The sequence below is a fragment of the Chroicocephalus ridibundus genome, chromosome 6 (genome assembly GCF_963924245.1).
Source record: "Chroicocephalus ridibundus chromosome 6, bChrRid1.1, whole genome shotgun sequence".
In the NCBI taxonomy this organism is placed as follows: Eukaryota; Metazoa; Chordata; class Aves; order Charadriiformes; family Laridae; genus Chroicocephalus; species Chroicocephalus ridibundus.
The window spans coordinates 75,531,528-75,540,031 of record NC_086289.1 but is presented as its reverse complement, the minus strand read 5'-3'; the positions used below and the strand labels follow the sequence as shown (position 1 = coordinate 75,540,031).

Genomic DNA, 8,504 nt, shown 5'->3' with positions numbered 1-8,504 from the left:
CACTGAATGTAAATAGCAAACACAAGCCCATAGCGTAGCTTCCATTCTTTCACATGACTCTGATCGATCTGAATCATTCCGGACCTCATCAGTGACTTCACAGAACTCTTAACTATTGCATAGCATGACAATTAGTGTCTGTTTAACAGGCACTTTACAACCCTAACAGCTCCGTGAGGTGAGGAATTGTTTTCTTTTTACACACAAGAGAGACTCGGCGACAGGAATACTCTTGTCAAGGGCACCCAGCAGAAGTGGAGCAAGGGTAAAAGCTGAGGAGCTGACAGCCCCAGGGGAGGATGAGGTGCTTTGGAGTACAGGTTCTCTTTGGGGAAGCTGCGAGGCCTGAGGAGTTTTTCACTTGATCTCTCCTTCCTCCTCTTAATATGACTGAACACCTTATAGCAGCCCTCCCAGATTTCTCTCGTCTGTTTGATTCTGCAGTAATACAAAATAGAATTCTTTACAATTGGCACTTCACCCTCGCAGGAAATGTTTGTAGACAATTGTGTAAATTTAGCATCTTATCTAAGCAGTGTTTAAAGAACAGTAGAAATAACCTCCTAAACAAAGCATCGTTCATTTTTCTTACCAAAATGATAATTGCCGATTCCATCCCTAGTTCACAAAAGTGGGGGGTTTTCATATGTTTATTCTTCAGTCTTCCTTTTAGGTGCCATCCTATTAGAGCACTTTATCAGTGATAAATCAGTCCCTTTCAGAATGACAAATTCTCAGTGATAGATACATAAAAAACTAGAGCACTGATTTCTTGGCTGGTGATACCAGTTTTTCCTGTTTTCATTTTCAGTTGAAATTGGTAAACCAGAGAGAGAAAAAGAAAAAAAAAGCAGCTGGATTCTTCCTTCCACAACTGTAAAAAAACCCCAGCCATGATTCACTTCTGCTTCAACTGAACATGACGATAAGCATGCAGTTTTGACTTAATATTTTTAATGCGTAGGAGGCCAGCTTGCCAAACACAAGCAGGAAAAATCTCAACTCAGAGCCTTCCAAAGTCAAATGTTCCAAAGACATTTAAAAATTAAAACCAAAATATATCTGTGTTATCTGTGTCCTGATAACGCAGTTTCCAGAAAATACAGCTTCAAGGAGTCACATTTTCAAAATCAGGAGATACCTTTAAAATTTAAGGTGTGCGTTTGGGGAAACATGATTCAGACATAATTACAAGATTCTAAGAACTAGGTCCACAGAAAGCAAAGTCAGAGGTATTTAAATTACTGGACAAAAGCGACTGCTTCTAATTAGCGCTACAGACAGACTTGGTTTGCTGTGACTGAGTTTGTCTTCCAGTCGTGTCCACTTTTCTCCTGAAAAGTGACATCTGCTCAAAGGATCGGCCACCTTTCCCTTGTGCTCACTGATTTCCCTTCGTGGCTGATCTGAATTTTCCCCAGTTTAAAAGAGGCGTTTCTGTCAGTGGAGTACGCAGACTTCTTTCTGCTTCTGGTCTGGAATGACAGTAGGAGACTTTCTATCCCTGTCACTTTGGGGATTTTATTTTCCAGTAATAAAAGGAATGGACTTACTGTCTCTCTCTCTTTCCTTTCCTTTCTTTTTTCTTTTTTTTTTTAACCCGAATCCTGTTAGGGTCAGATCCTCTGTTAAGATATAAACTTATTTAGAATAAAGCTCCACCTTTTTGTTCTACCCAGTAATGTTGTTAGGGAGGGTTTTCTTAGAACATCACCCTTATTTGGATATAAATTAAACATTTAACGTCCCATCCCAGCCATATCTTGTCCCCGCTGGCCTCAGGGCTGCACGGCGGGCTGCACAGCTAAACCGGCAGGAAAGGGGACGGCGCTCTCAAGCCTGCGGTTCTCCAAAGCACCTCGCATGGGTTTTCCTCCAGGAAACACCTACCCTGTGTGTTAATCCCACTCTGTCCCGCGCTGCTGCAGCGCACACGGGGCCAGGGCTGCGGAGGTGTTCAGGGGGCAGGACTGACGGCTGCCGGGGGCTGGCGCAGCAGCCCTACACTCGCAGGAGCGGGGTTTTGGACAGGCGGAACCCTTGTACGCATCCAGCCATCTGCTACAGCCGGCCTCTGCTCTGGCTGGAGATTTCAGCATAAATAATGAGTCGATAAGATTCAATAGATCATGGAGAGATACCTACATGTTACAATTTTGGAGGATGAATTGCAATTCCTGCAGATTATGTTAAGCTGCTCTGCTGTTATTTTTCCTACTCTTGGTACAAGCAACGTACTTGGAGCTGTTCTTGCCCAGCGGGAGAGGAAGGCGGGAGGGAATTTCCCTGAAGCCATTTGTTTCTAGAAAGACAAAGTAACACAGAAGCCTGCTTACCAATGAAGTATTTTCACAAGGAGGTTGGGATCAGAGATCTGTCATTTAATGCTTCGGAGCCTTTGAGCCTACGTGGAGCCACAAGGAAATGGCCGAGTGCTCTCAGAGGGGCTGTGGCAGGTGCCTCTGGCCCAACCGCCGGCTTCTTCACCACGCAGACCCCCTCCAACGGGGTGCACCTGCATGATCAAACACCATCCGTGTGCCCTCAGTCTTGTGTCGCCCGGTGCAGCCCAGGATACAGGCTCTGGGCCCAGCATTCATGAGAGGAGGTAGTTAATCAATAGAAAGATGGTTTTTAAGTCCAGAAGCGCAGTTCTGTTTGATGAGCCAAACGAGCGCCCTCCATTCAAAAACTGTAATTCTGGACTCTCATTGCCTTTACTTTCAGGTGGCCTTCGTAGATCTCTTGTTATATCCTATCGTAACTGAGAGCCTTTTAGTTTGCATTTTCAGATCTTTCTGTGTATCCATGAGATGTTTCTTGTATGAGAAATCTGATGGTCTTTCATAACCACATGGCTCTGAGCCTAGACTGTGCGTATGAAATAGTTGGGCATTTTTGATAAAATCAGGAGGGCAACACTTTCTAGTTCATTTACACAAATGGCTGTAGGCAGCCTGTATAGATGTTATTGTAGCAAACTGGCCAAAGTTCGTGGAGCCCTAACTGCTGTGCCGCGTAGTATCTTATGTACATTAATTACATTACTGTGGTATTTTGCAATTGATGTTCAAACGTTATTACGGGGAGCTGATTTGGTCAGATGTTCTGTGGTATCATTTTATGAAGGCAAATCTGATTCATAGGTCTGTTCTGATGACGGTTTCCCAATCGGTCTAAGTTCCTTTAGGGCTGGTGCAGCTGTCCTCTCTTCCTCTTTTCTCCCCACACCCACCCCACATAGTCCCTTTGTAGCCCTCCTATCAGGCTAGCAACTGTGCAGCTATGGTGACTTTTTGTCTTTTCACGAGGTTGGTTTTGAGTTGGGTGAGCTCATCTTGATCACCAGTTTATCTGAGTGTCCATGCTGGTGTACAATCACCGCCAAATGCAAGGGGGGGGGCAGAGTGGCGTGACTGGGAGCACGCAAAGGTGCATATTTACTCCTTCGTAGTTAAGGAGCGGATAAACTGGTCAAGAAACTTCATCCAAAGAGTTGATATTGATCCCCATCAGATATGAAACTGAATTTCCTGGGAATTTGGAATATTTTCTGGTCGATTGGCTTCGGACTGATTCACCCATAGTTTCTCTAGTCCACCTTGCAACAAGGGCTGGGAGACCACGTTAATCGATGTTGGCACTTCCCTTTGAAAACACAACAGTATGACTTCTGTTCCTGGACTTTCTGACCACGGCTTAACTCTTTGCATGAGATGACCCCCCCAGATCTTACACGTGGGGTTGATGTTATCAGCAGGTTGTCAGTGGGGCCCTGACAGTGGTCACTTATAAGCACAGCATGACGTATATTGAAGCGATAGGTGTGCAGTGGCAGTGGCAGGAGTTACAGTAGTGTTACTTGTGTCTAATTATTTTCATCCACGTCTGTTACTACTGAATAATAAGCTGGAAAATTGCAAGGCATTAATGGCTTTGTACTCAGATGTGGCACGTCATTTAAGCAGCATAATCCCTGCTTTCTGAATTAAATTCTCATGAGCCTGCAAGCTCTCCTAGAGCTTATAGCCAGGTAGACTTCACTTCATGAATGACCAGCTCTAGGGTTTGCAGTCTGAGGTATCGTTTATTGGACTTAAATGAAAGAGAGCCAAGTTGAAGAATATGGGATGGCCCAAGCTATCACGTATGCACAGAGCACTTCTGTATACATGCAAAAGAGTCTCCAAGCATGTACACCGTCCAAATTCATTGCTCATCCTCTGAACATGCGCATGAAGGTTGCTTTACGTGCTAAGGAGATCTGTGGAGCAGCTTCTTCTGCTCACCAGCATCCAGGCATCACTTCTGCACGCCGGCAGCCAGCCGTCGCTTTGCAAACTCACATCCTGGAGTGTGCAACCTGCGGGTCTATGCCTGAAGGTGTTTGGTGTTTGTACCCTTAAATGACAGGTTCCAACTGCAGATTTGGATATGATTTAAATATGAGAGTCCTTTAAATTCAATGTATCTTAATATCTGGGTCAGGCCTAACCTCAGTGTTATCAATCTAACAAGGACTGGGGAGCTTCATAACTCTGTGCATCACTGAACATGAGCAGAACTAAGTATATCACTGAATCATGGGGTTGTGTGGGTAGAACAGGACAGCACTTCTGCCCTGGGTAAAGAATTAGAAGCTATTTTCAGAATAAGAATATTGTGCCAGAGCCCTATTCTAAATCAGCAATAGCAAAGTTGCACTGACATTAGGTCTGGGAATTGCTAAATTTAGGTGTGGACTGATGTGAAAAATACTAGTAGCTCAGGGAGTGCTGCTAAAAGCTTTGGTGTCCAAGTGCCTGTTGTAGTCATCAGAGCTGCATGCGGCAGGAGAGAGGAGCAAAAATCCCCGATTTGATTAGCTGTTGGCCAAAGACGCAGAGCTTCCACAGGAGGCAGAGATAAATCATGGAATGGTTTGGGGTGGAATGGACCCAAAGATGATCTAGTCCAACCCCCCCGCCATGGGCAGGGACATCTTTCACTAGACCAGGTTGCTCAAAGCTCTGTCTAACCTGACTTTGAACACTTCTAACGACGGGGCACCCGCAACAACTCTGGGCGACCCGTTCCAGTGTCTCACCACCCTCAGCGTAAAAAATGTCTTCCTTACGTCCAATCTAAATCTCCCCTCTTTCAGTTTAAAACCATTGCCCCTTGTCCTGTCACTACAGGCCTTGGTAAATGTCTGTTTCTTGTAAGTACTCTTTGTAGTTTGAGGCTGTATTAAGGTCTCCCCGGAGCCGACTCTTTTCTGGACTGAATAACCCCAAAAAAGGGGAGTCAGTTTTCCCTTTTATATGATGTAAATAAGATCCAGTGCAAAGGTTTTCCTACAGAGTGTAAATGCAAGATGTAACAAATGTCATAATACAATATAATATAATACAATATAATATAATATAATATAATATAATATTAGACTTCTGTTACAATTGAGATAAGGTGATTTTGGTGAGTGGTTGAGAGCGAAGTGTTACAGTAGAACCCCAACAGCGTGTCTCTCCTGTCTAATTTCCAGACTCATGAAAACCTGCAGTTGGTAGAGGGGAAGACCCTGGAGCCTGCAGTTTAAGAGGGAAGCTGTGTTCTTGACTCTATGGTTAGGCTCCGAGAACTGTTTTCTTCCACCAGACTTAATGAAAGAGCAGTCAGCAGGAGAAATTGCAAGAAGCCACTAGCCGTTTCTTGTTTGCCATCATCTCTTTCAACATTTACAAAACCTTTGTTTTCAGAGAAGTTTCCCTGTTGGGCAGATTGGCTCCAGCACTTACGAGTCTAATTACAGCCTAAAGGGTTGGCAAGAACTTTGAAGTGAAATGTCTGCTGCCATGTAGGGAGATCTTGCTGCTGATAGAAATGTGTGTAGAATAGCAAGAGGAGATGTATTCCTACTGTAGATCCAAATAGTTCTGGGAACTGGGAAAATTACTATGAACAGGAGAAAAAAAAAAATCTTATTGTTAGCATACAGTGGTTTACCGAGCGTTCTGGAGGCTTCCTGAAGTCCTTGCGTCCTTGCTCCCAAAGAATCTGGGAGGCAGAGGAAAGCTGAAATAAACACTCTCAATATTCACGTGCTTTATTACAAAATTTGCACTTAATCAAGTATCAAAGAGGGATAAGCAGCCACTTCTGCTATTATCTCTCATACCTGCCTGCTGTTGGATACTCAGGTTATTTTAATACTCCTCAGAAATTCCAGGAATTCCTCAAGTTGTTTTCTGCGCAGTTGTTCTGCCGGCTCTGGGCAGGCTGCTGGAGTGCAGCTGGCCACAGCCACAGACTGGAGGGCTGGTTTGTTTTCGGCACACGGGGAGATTAGGGTCAGCCGTATCTTCTGCCTTGCCCGTGTCACAGGAATGCGTGTGCTCCACTCCAACAGCGCTGGGAACTTCAGCAAGCACAGTCCGTGGGGAGCAAGGTGCCTCTGCTGGATCCAGCGCTTCACCAACGGTCTGCTCTCCCCAGCCCCTGGCCCATCCCAGGGTTTATGGAGACGTGCAAATGAAGGGTGCTCTGTGCTGGCCTAGCGCTGGGCGCTTCGCGTCAGAAGCAGCACATGTGGGCCCGAAGGCTTCTATGTTTGTTTCTCCCCCAGCTGTAGCTGTTTCACCTCTCCACGCAAACCTGGCTTTGCTCTGACACCAGCGCTGACGGTCTGTCCGTATTTGTGTGGGCCACATAGAAATCCCAGGTAGCCCAGGCACAAGCCAGGGAGCAGAGGGTGTTACTCAGCCCTGTTATCGCTGGATGGGGAGAGCGGAGGGGCACTGGTATGATTTTATACCCCCTCAGTTCAGCTGGTGCTGCTTTCTCTTTCAAGGGCAGGGCAGGACAGTGACGGGCTGTCGGAAACCACTGAAACAAACCAGGAGCAATCACGTCTCCCAGGGTGGAAAGCTCTCCAGAGAGCTCTGCCAAAGCACGCCTGTCTTCCCATGCACCTTCACACCAGTGCCAGTGAAATATGTTTTCAAACTGATGTGAAGTTAAAAACATGCAGCTCCCGTGTGTCAGTTAGCTCCTGAAGGAGTGCCCAGCACTTCACGCTCTCATTTACAGCTGCACAAAGAGCAGGTCGTGTTGCCTAATCAGGATGTCGGTGACTTGCACCCACAGCGGCCTGATGTCAGTAGTCGCAGGGTTTGCAGGACAGCGGCAGACAGGGCACAGTGGGGGAGACCACTCGGCCGGTGGAGCCGGTGACGCAATGGAGCAGCCAGGTACCACTGCCCTCTTCAGTAAATCACCACTGCCTTCACTTCCTGCATTCAACGCAGCGCTCGTTAACTGGAATATAATAACCGGGTTTGGAAGATTTGTGACATATTCATGTTTAGAATGCTATATTTACTTATGAGAATTCACTTACATTTTTTCATCCAGCAGGAACCTTCTTTCCTCATATGGGCCTGAACAGGAATGCTGTGCTATGCAGCATCGCTTCTCTGTCGAGCAGATCCTCTGCAGACTCTGCAAAGGTCCCGTGCATATCCACATTCTTCCAGACGCTCTTGCTGATCTTTCTCTGTAGCCCCTAGTTTGAAGGCACTGATGCTTTATTTGCATTTCTAGTTATTGCAAACCTGTCTTCACATGCTGCTCCCTGGTTAATAGCCACGTTGGACAAACTAGTCTGGACAATCTTGCCCTTATGGCGCCGGGCCTGAATTAGAGCTGAATACCATGGCAGTGAGCATGCTATAAACTGCAGAGGTTCTGTTTGGCTGTCCTGGCTCCCCACTAGGACTCTCCGGCCAGACTGTCTGCGTGGGTAGAGGACACCACGAGCTCCAGGCTCTGTAACATCTCAGCCTGGTGCGACGTGCTCTTACCTCTTCCAGTCACCGCTGCAGCTGCCCCCAGCCCCGGTTCTAACCACCAACGCTGAAGTGGCAAACTAGGACTTCCCACGTAGGCAAGGCTCGGGTGAGACCTGTAACAGCCACTGCGGTTGATAAACCAAGCTTCCTAGTCTTCCAGGGCATGGCAGTCCTGGATGAGTCCAGGAATCTCTCTGTCCCCTTGCGTTATCTTGGACATTGGCCATTAGCAGCTGCTTAGAGAAAAAAGCAAGAACCAGGGGTAATACTGTTACCCAAATACTGGGTAATATCCGCCTGGTTTTTTGCGATCGGCAACTGCAAGTTTTCTGTGAAGTGGCCCTTTGACCACATTCTCCAGCTGGAATCTATCCTACAATTCTCTAAAGCTGCTTTCTAAGTTTGGAATATCTTCCAACAGACAGTGTGTCTCCCTCCTTCTCTAAGTTTATCATTAAATTCTGCAAGTTGTGTCCCAGGGGCGTGGTAGAGAGGGGTGTCCAAAGCATAGCTCAGTAAATGGGGTGGGTGTTGCTAAGAGCTGTGATTCCCAGTCGCTGCCGGGTGGAGTGTGGGAGCTGCGGATGGTGCGTCCTCGCCCGCCGCTCCGCCACAGGTTACCCCTGCGGAGAAACATGACACACACATACGCGAAAAAAGGATGTGCTTGGTCCT

General features: G+C 46.6%; 1 protein-coding gene across 12 annotated transcripts in view; it reads left to right on the top strand.

Annotated features, from left to right (window-relative positions):
• Nucleotides 1-8,504, top strand: part of MCF2L2 (MCF.2 cell line derived transforming sequence-like 2) — a 177,734-nt gene that overhangs the window by 110,157 nt on the left and 59,073 nt on the right. The gene's annotated exons all lie outside the window — the stretch shown is intronic.